Source organism: Eriocheir sinensis, unplaced genomic scaffold (assembly GCF_024679095.1).
Source record: "Eriocheir sinensis breed Jianghai 21 unplaced genomic scaffold, ASM2467909v1 Scaffold21, whole genome shotgun sequence".
NCBI classification, from domain to species: Eukaryota; Metazoa; Arthropoda; class Malacostraca; order Decapoda; family Varunidae; genus Eriocheir; species Eriocheir sinensis.
This window is the reverse complement of record NW_026111510.1, coordinates 1,126,596-1,135,587: the sequence shown is the minus strand read 5'-3', so window position 1 is coordinate 1,135,587 and position 8,992 is coordinate 1,126,596.

The following is an 8,992-nucleotide window of genomic DNA, read 5'->3' as shown; positions in this document are numbered from 1 at the left end:
ACGCCGGCCTTCAGTGGCGAGAGTCCCCCCCGTTTTGGGAGGATCCACCTGGAGCCTGACAGACCCGTGCTGTTGATTGGTTTACTGTCAGCATGGCAGTTTTGGATGGATGGGTGCGCTTTCATTGATCATGTATTATGTCATCAAGTAGCTACTGTCAGAGTTGTGTTCCGAGACGTTCAGTCCACATATAGGTTAGGCTTGGTATGGTAGGGAGCAGCAGCCACGACGACGGAGGGATCAGCAGCCACGACGACAAAGGGAGCAGCAGCCACGACGACGGAGGGAGCAGCAGCCACGACGACAAAGGGAGCAGCAAACACGACGACGGAGGGAGCAGCAGCCACGACGACGGAGGGAGCAGCAGCCACGACGACGAAGGGAGCAGCAGTCACGACGACGGAGGGAGTAGCAGCCACGACGACGGAGGGAGCAGCAGCCACGACGACGGAGGGAGCAGCAGCCACGACGACGGAGGGAGCAGCAACCACGACGACGGAGGGAGCAGCAGCCACGACGACGGAGGAGCAGCAGCCACGACGACGGAGGAGCAGAAGCGACGACGGAGGGAGCAGCCACGACGACGGAGGGATCAGCAGCCACGCCGACGGAGGCAGCAGCAGCCACGACGACGGAGGGAGAAGCAGCCACGACGACGGAGGGAGCAGAAGCCACGACGACGGAGGGAGCAGCAGCCACGACGACGGAGGGAGCAGAAGCCACGACGACGGAGGGAGCAGCAGCTACGACGACGATGGAGGGAGCAGCACGATGACGGAGGGAGCAAGCACGACGACGGAGGGAGAAGAAGCCACGACGACGGAGGGAGCAGCCACGATGACGGAGGGAGCAGAAGCATGACGACGGAGGGAGCAGAACCACGACGACGGAGGGAGCAGAAGCACGACGACGGACGGAGCAGAAGCCACGACGACGGAGGGAGCAGAAGCCACGACGACGGAGGGAGCAGAAGCCACGACGACGGAGGGAGCAGCATGACGACGGAGGGAGCAGCCACGACGACGGAGGGAGCAGCAGCCACGACGACGGAGGGAGCAGCAGCCACGACGAGGGAGGGAGCAGCAGCACGATGACGGAGGGAGCAGCAGCCACGACGAGGGAGGGAGCAGCATGACGATGGGAGCAGCAGCCGACGACGGAGGGAGCAGCATGACGACGGAGGGAGCAGCAGCCACGACGATGGAGGGAGCAGCATGACGATGGAGGGAGCAGCAGCCACGACGACGGAGGGAGCAGCAGCCACGACGACGGAGGGAGCAGCAACCACGACGACGGAGGGAGCAGCAGCCACGACGACGGAGGGAGCAGCAGCCACGACGAGGGAGGGAGCAGCAGCCACGACGAGGGAGGGAGCAGCAGCCACGACGACGGATAGAGCAGCAGCTGCGACGAGGGAGCAGCAGCCACGACGACGGAGGGAGCAGCAGCCACGACGAGGAAGGGAGCAGCAGCCACGACGAGGGAGGGAGGAGCAGCCAGGACGAGGGAGGGAGCAGCAGCCACAACGAGGGAGGGAGCAGCAACCACGAGGAGGGAGGGAGCAGCAGCCACGAGGAGGGAGGGAGCAGCAGCCACGACGACGGAGAGAGCAGCAGCCACGACGACGGAGGGAGCACCAGCCACGACGAGGGAGGGAGCAGCAGCCACGACGAGGGAGGGAGCAGCAGCCACGACGACGGAGGGAGCAGCAACCACGACGACGGAGGGAGCAGCAGCCACGACGACAGAGTTAGCAGCAGCCACGACGAGGGAGGGAGCAGCAGCCACGACGAGGGAGGGAGCAGCAGCCACGACGAGGGAGGGAGCAGCAACCACGACGAGGGAGGGAGCAGCAGCCACGACGACGGAGGGAGCAGCAACCACGACGAGGGAGGGAGCAGCAGCCACGACGACGGATGGAGCAGCAGCCGCGACGAGGGAGGGAGCAGCAGCCACGACGACGGAGGGAGCAGCAGCCACGACGACGGAGGGAGCAGCAGCCACGACGACGGAGGGAGCAGCAGCCACGACGACGGAGGGAGCAGCAACCACGACGACGGAGGGAGCAGCAACCACGACGACGGAGGGAGCAGAAGCCACGACGACGGAGGGAGCAGCAGCCACGACGACGGAGGGAGCAGCACCCACGACGAGGGAGGGAGCAGCAGCCACGACGACGGAGGGAGCAGCAGCCACGACGAGGGAGGGAGCAGCAGCCACGACGAGGGAGGGAGCAGCAGCCACGACGAGGGAGGGAGCAGCAGCCACGACGACGGATAGAGCAGCAGCCGCGACGAGGGAGGGAGCAGCAACCACGACGACGGAGGGAGCAGCAGCCACGACGAGGAAGGGAGCAGCAGCCACGACGAGGGAGGGAGGAGCAGCCAGGACGAGGGAGGGAGCAGCAGCCACAACGAGGGAGGGAGCAGCAACCACGAGGAGGGAGGGAGCAGCAGCCACGAGGAGGGAGGGAGCAGCAGCCACGACGACGGAGTGAGCAGCAGCCACGACGACGGAGGGAGCAACAGCCACGACGACGGAGGGAGCAGCAGCCACGACGAGGGAGGGAGCAGCAGCCACGACGACGGAGGGAGCAGCAACCACGACGACGGAGGGAGCAGCAGCCACGACGACAGAGGGAGCAGCAGCCACGACGAGGGAGGGAGCAGCAGCCACGACGAGGGAGGGAGCAGCAGCCACGACGAGGGAGGGAGCAGCAGCCACGACGACGGATAGAGCAGCAGCCGCGACGAGGGAGGGAGCAGCAGCCACGACGACGGAGGGAGCAGCAGCCACGACGACGGAGGGAGCAGCAGCCACGACGAGGAAGGGAGCAGCAGCCACGACGAGGGAGGGAGGAGCAGCCAGGACGAGGGAGGGAGCAGCAGCCACAACGAGGGAGGGAGCAGCAACCACGAGGAGGGAGGGAGCAACAGCCACAACGAGGGAGGGAGCAGCAGCCACGATGAGGGATGGTGCAGCAACCACGAGGAGGGAGGGAGCAGCAGCCACGAGGAGGGATGGTGCAGCAACCACGAGGAGGGAGGGAGCAACAGCCACAACGAGGGAGGGAGCAGCAGCCACGAGGAGGGATGGTGCAGCAACCACGAGGAGGGAGGGAGCAGCAGCCACGAGGAGGGAGGGAGCAGCAGCCACGACGAGGGATGGTGCAGCAACCACGAGGAGGGAGCAGCAGCCACCACGAGGGAGGGAGCAGCAACCACGAGGAGGGAGGGAGCAGCAGCCACGAGGAGGGATGGTGCAGCAACCACGAGGAGGGAGGGAGCAGCAGCCACGACGAGGGAGGGAGGAGCAGCCAGGACGAGGGAGGGAGCAGCAGCCACAACGAGGGAGAGAGCAGCAACCACGAGGAGGGAGGGAGCAGCAGCCACGAGGAGGGAGGGAGCAGCAGCCACGACGACGGAGGGAGCAGCAGCCACGACGACGGAGGGAGCAGCAGCCACGACGACGGAGGGAGCAGCAGCCACGACGAGGGAGGGAACAGCAGCCACGACGACGGAGGGAGCAGCAGCCACGACGACGGAGGGAGCAGCAGCCACGACGACAGAGGAGCAGCAGCCATGACGAGGGAGGGAGCAAGCATGATGAGGGGAGGGAGCAGCATGATGAGGGAGGGAGCAGCAGCATGACGATGGAGGGAGCAGCAACCACGATGAGGGAGGGAGCAGCAGCGATGATGGAGGAGCAGCAGCTGCGATGAGGGAGGGAGCAGCATGATGATGGAGGGAGCAGCAGCATGATGAGGGAGGAGCAGCAGCCACGACGAGGGAGGAGCAGCTACAATGAGGGAGAGAGCAGCAGCCACGACGAGGGGAGGGAGCAGCATGACGAGGGAGGGAGGGAGCAGCAGCCACGATGATGGAGGGAGTAGCACGACGACGGAGGGCGCAGCAGCCACGACGATGGAGGGAGCAGCAGCCACTACGAGGGAGGGAGCAGCAGCCACGACGACGGAGGGAGCAGCAACCACGACGACGGAGGGAGCAGCAGCCACGAGGGAGGAGCAGCAGCCATGACGATGGAGGGAGCAGCAACCACGACGACGGAGGGAGCAGCAGCCACGACGACAGAGGAGCAGCAGCCACGACGATGGAGGGAGCAGCCACGATGACAGAGGGAGCAGCAGCCACGACGAGGGAGGGAGCAGCAGCATGATGAGGGAGGGAGCAGCAGCACGATGAGGGAGGGAGCAGCAACCATGATGAGGGGAGGGAGCAGCACGATGATGGAGGGAGCAGCAACCACGATGACGGAGGGAGCAGCAGCATGATGATGGATGGAGCAGCAGCCGCGACGAGGAGGGAGCAGCAGCCACGATGACGGAGGGAGCAGCACGATGATGGAGGGAGCAGCAGCACGATGATGGAGGGAGCAGCACGACGACGGAGGGAGCAGCAACGACGACGGAGGGAGCAGCACCATGACGATGGAGGGAGCAGAAGCATGACGACGGAGGGAGCAGCAGCCACGACGACGGAGGGAGCAGCACCATGACGATGGAGGGAGCAGCATGACGATGGAGGGAGCAGCCACGATGACGGAGGGGAGCAGCAGCCACGATGAGGAGGGAGCAGCAGCACGACGATGGAGGGAGCAGCAGCCGACGACGGATAGAGCAGCAGCCACGACGAGGAGGGAGCAGCACGACGACGGAGGGAGCAGCAGCCACGACGAGGAGGGAGCAGCAGCTAGACGAGGGAGGGAGCAGCAGCCAATGAGGGAGGAGCAGCAGCCATGACGAGGGAGGGAGCAGCAGCATGACGAGGAGGGAGGGAGCAGCAGCACGATGACGGAGAGAGCAGCAGCCATGACGATGGAGGGAGCAACAGCACGATGATGGAGGGAGCAGCAGCACGACGAGGGAGGGAGCAGCAGCACGACGACGGAGGGAGCAGCAACCATGACGACGGAGGGAGCAGCAGCACGACGACAGAGGAGCAGCAGCACGATGAGGGAGGGAGCAGCATGACGAGGGAGGAGCAGCTACGATGAGGGAGGGAGCAGCAGCCGCGACGATGGAGAGCAGCAGCGATGAGGGAGGGAGCAGCAGCCACGCCGACGGAGGAGAGCAGCACGACGACGGAGGGAGCAGCAGCATGACGACGGAGGGAGCAGCCACGACGAGGGAGGGAGCAGCAGCATGACGAGGAGGAGCAGCAGCCACGACGAGGGAGGGAGCAGCAGCCACGACGAGGGAGGGAGTAGCAGCCACAACGAGGGATGGTGCAGCAACCACGAGGAGGGAAGGAGCAGCAGCCACGACGACGGAAGAAGCAACAGCCACAACGAGGGATGGTGCAGCAACCACGAGGAGGGAGGGAGCAGCAGCCACGACGAGGGAGAGAGCAGCAACCACGAGGAGGGAAGGAGCAGCAGCCACGACGACGGAAGGAGCAGCAGCCACGACGAGAGAGGGAGCAGCAGCCACGACGAGGGAGGGAGTAGCAGCCACGACGAGGGAGGGAGCAGCAGCCACGACGACGGAGGAAACAACAGCCACGACGAGGGAGGGAGCAACAGCCACCACGAGGGAGGGAGCAGCCACGACGATGGAGGGAGCAGCAGCACGACGAGGGAGGGAGCAGCAGCACGATGACGGAGGGAGCAGCAGCCACGACGAGAGGAGCAGCAGCCACGACGACGGAGGGAACAGCAGCCACGATGAGGGAGGGAGCAGCAACAACGACGAGGCAGGGAGCAGCAGCCGACGAGGGAGGGAGCAGCAGCTGACGACGGAGGAGCAGCAGCCACGACGAGGGAGGGAGCAGCAGCCACGACGACGGAGGGAGCAGCAGCCACGACGAGGGAGGACGCAGCAGCCACGACGAGGAGGGAGCAGCAGCCACGACGGGAGGGAGCAGCAGCCACGACGAGGAGGAGCAGCAGCCACGACGAGGGAGGAGCAGCAGCCACGACGAGGAGGGAGCAGCCATGAGGAGGAGCAGCAGCCACGACGAGGGAGGGAGCAGCAGCACAACGAGGAGGGAGCAGCAGCGATGAGGGAGCAGCAACCACGAGGAGGGAGGGAGCAGCAGCCACGAGGAGGGATGGTGCAGCAACCACGAGGAGGGAGGGAGCAACAGCCACAACGAGGGAGGGAGCAGCAACCACGAGGAGGGAGGGAGCAGCAGCCACGAGGAGGGATGGTGCAGCAACCACGAGGAGGGAGGGAGCAGCAGCCACGACGAGGGAGGGAGCAGCAGCCACGACGAGGGAGGGAGCAGCAACCACGAGGAGGGAGGGAGCAGCAGCCACGAGGAGGGATGGTGCAGCAACCACGAGGAGGGAGGGAGCAACAGCCACAACGAGGGAGGGAGCAGCAGCCACGACGAGGGATGGTGCAGCAACCACGAGGAGGGAGGGAGCAGCAACCACGAGGAGGGAGGGAGCAGCAGCCACGACGAGGGAGGGAGCAGCAGCCACGACGAGGAAGGGAGCAACAGCCACGACGAGGGAGGGAGCAGCAGCCACGACGAGGGAGGGAGCAGCAGCCACGACGAGGGAGGGAGCAGCAGCCACGACGAGGGAGGGAGCAGCAGCCAAGACGAGGGAGGGAGCAGCAGCCACGACGAGGAAATGAGCAACAGCCACGACGAGGGAGGGAGCAGCAGCAACGACGAGGAGGGAGCAGCAGCCACGACGAGGAGGAGCAGCAGCCACGACGAGGGAGGGAGCAGCAGCTACGAGGGAAGAGCAGCAGCCACGACGAGGGAGGGAGCAGCAGCACGACGAGGAGGGAGCAGACACGACGACGGAGGGAGCAGCAGCCACGACGACGGAGGGAGCAGCAGGACGATGGAGAAGGAGCAGCACGAGGGGAGGGAGCAGCAGCCATGATGAGGGGAGCAGCAGCGTGACGAGGCCTAGGGAGCAGCAGCCGATGAGGGAGGGAGCAGCAGCACGACGAGGGAGGGAGCAGCAGCACGACGATGGAGGGAGCAGCAGCCACGACGGAGGAGCAGCAGCACGACGAGGGAGGAGCAGCAGCACGACGACGGAGGGAGCAGCAGCTACGACGAGGAGGGAGCAGCCACGACGACGGAAGGAGCAGCAGCCACGACGACGGAAGGAGCAGCAGCCACGACGACGGAGGGAGCAGCAGCCACGACGACGGAGGGAGCAGCAGCCACGACGACGGAGGGAGCAGCAGCCACGACGACGGAGGGAGCAGCAGCCACGACGACGGAGGGAGCAGCAGCCACGACGACGGAGGGAGCAGCAGCTACGACGACGGAGGGAGCAGCAGCCACGACGACGGAGGGAGCAGCAGCCACGACGACGGAGGGAGCAGCAGCCACGACGACGGAGGGAGCAGCAGCTACGACGACGGAGGGAGCAGCAGCTACGACGACGGAGGGAGCAGCAGCCACGACGACGGAGGGAGCAGCAGCCACGATGACGGAGGGAGCAGCAGCCACGACGACGGAGGGAGCAGCAGCCACGACGACGGAGGGAGCAGCAGCAACGACGACGGAGGGAGCAGCAGCCACGACGACGGAGGGAGCAGCAGCCACGACGACGGAGGGAGCAGCAGCAACGACGAGGGAGTGGGCAGCAGCCACGACGACGGAGGGAGCAGCAGCAACGACGAGGGAGTGAGCAGCAGCCACGACGACGGAGGGAGCAGCAGCAACGACGACGGAGGGAGCAGCAGCCACGACGACGGAGGGAGCAGCAGCAACGACGACTGGGGGAGCAGCCTCGTCGACGGAGGCTGCAGCAGCCACGACGACGGAGGGAGCAGCAGCCACGACGACGGAGGGAGCAGCTGACACGACGACGGAGGGAGCAGCAGCCACGACGACGGAGGGAGCAGCAGCCACGACGACGGAGGGAGCAGCAGCCACGACGACGGAGGGAGCAGCAGCAACGACGACGGAGGGAGCAGCAGCCCCGACGCCGGAGGGAGCAGCAGCCCCGACGACGGAGGGCGCAACAGCCACGACGACGGAGGGAGCAGCAGCTACGACGACGGAGGGAGCAGCAGCCACGACGACGGAGGGAGCAGCAGCCACGACGACGGAGGACGCAGCAGACACGACGAGGGAGCAGCAGCCACGACGATGGAGGGAGCAGCCACGACGAGGGAGGGAGCAGCAGCCACGACGAGGGAGGGAGCAGCAACCACGACGACGGAGGGAGCAACAGCTACGACGACGGATGGAGCAGCAGATATGACGACGGAGGGAGCAGCAGCCACGACGACGGAGCGAGCAGCAGCCACGACGAGGGAGGGAGCAGCAGCCACGACGACGGAGGTAGCAGCAGCCACGACGACGGAGGGAGCAGCAGCACGACGAGGAGAGGGGGAGGAGCAGCAGCCACGACGACGGAGGAGAGCAGCACGACGAGGGAGGGAGCAGCAGCACGACGACGGAGGGAGCAGCAGCACGACGACGGAGGGAGCAGCAGCACGACGAGGGAGGAGGGAGCAGCAGCCACGACGACGGAGGAGCAGCAGCACGACGAGGGAGGAGCAGCAGCCACGACGACGGAGGAGCAGCAGCCACGACGACGGAGGGAGCAGCAGCACGACGACGGAGGGAGCAGCAGCACGACGACGAGGGAGCAGCAGCACGACGACGGAGGGAGCAGCAGCCACGACGAGGGAGGGAGCAGCATGACGACGGAGGGAGCAGCAGCCACGACGACGGAGGGAGCAGCAGCCACGACGACAGAGGGAGCAGCACGCACGACGCAGGGAGCAGCAGCCACGACGAGGAGGGAGCAGCATGACGACGGAGGGAGCAGCAGCACGACGAGGGAGGGAGCAGCAGCGATGACGGAGGGAGCAGCAGCACGATGACGGAGGGAGCAGCAGCATGACGATGGAGGGCAGCAGCACGACGAGGGAGGGAGCAGCAGCTACGACGATGGAGGGAGCAGCAGCCACGACGACGGAGGGAGCAGCAGACGAGGGAGGGAGCAGCAGCCACGACGACGGAGGGAGCAGCAGACGAGGGAGGGAGCA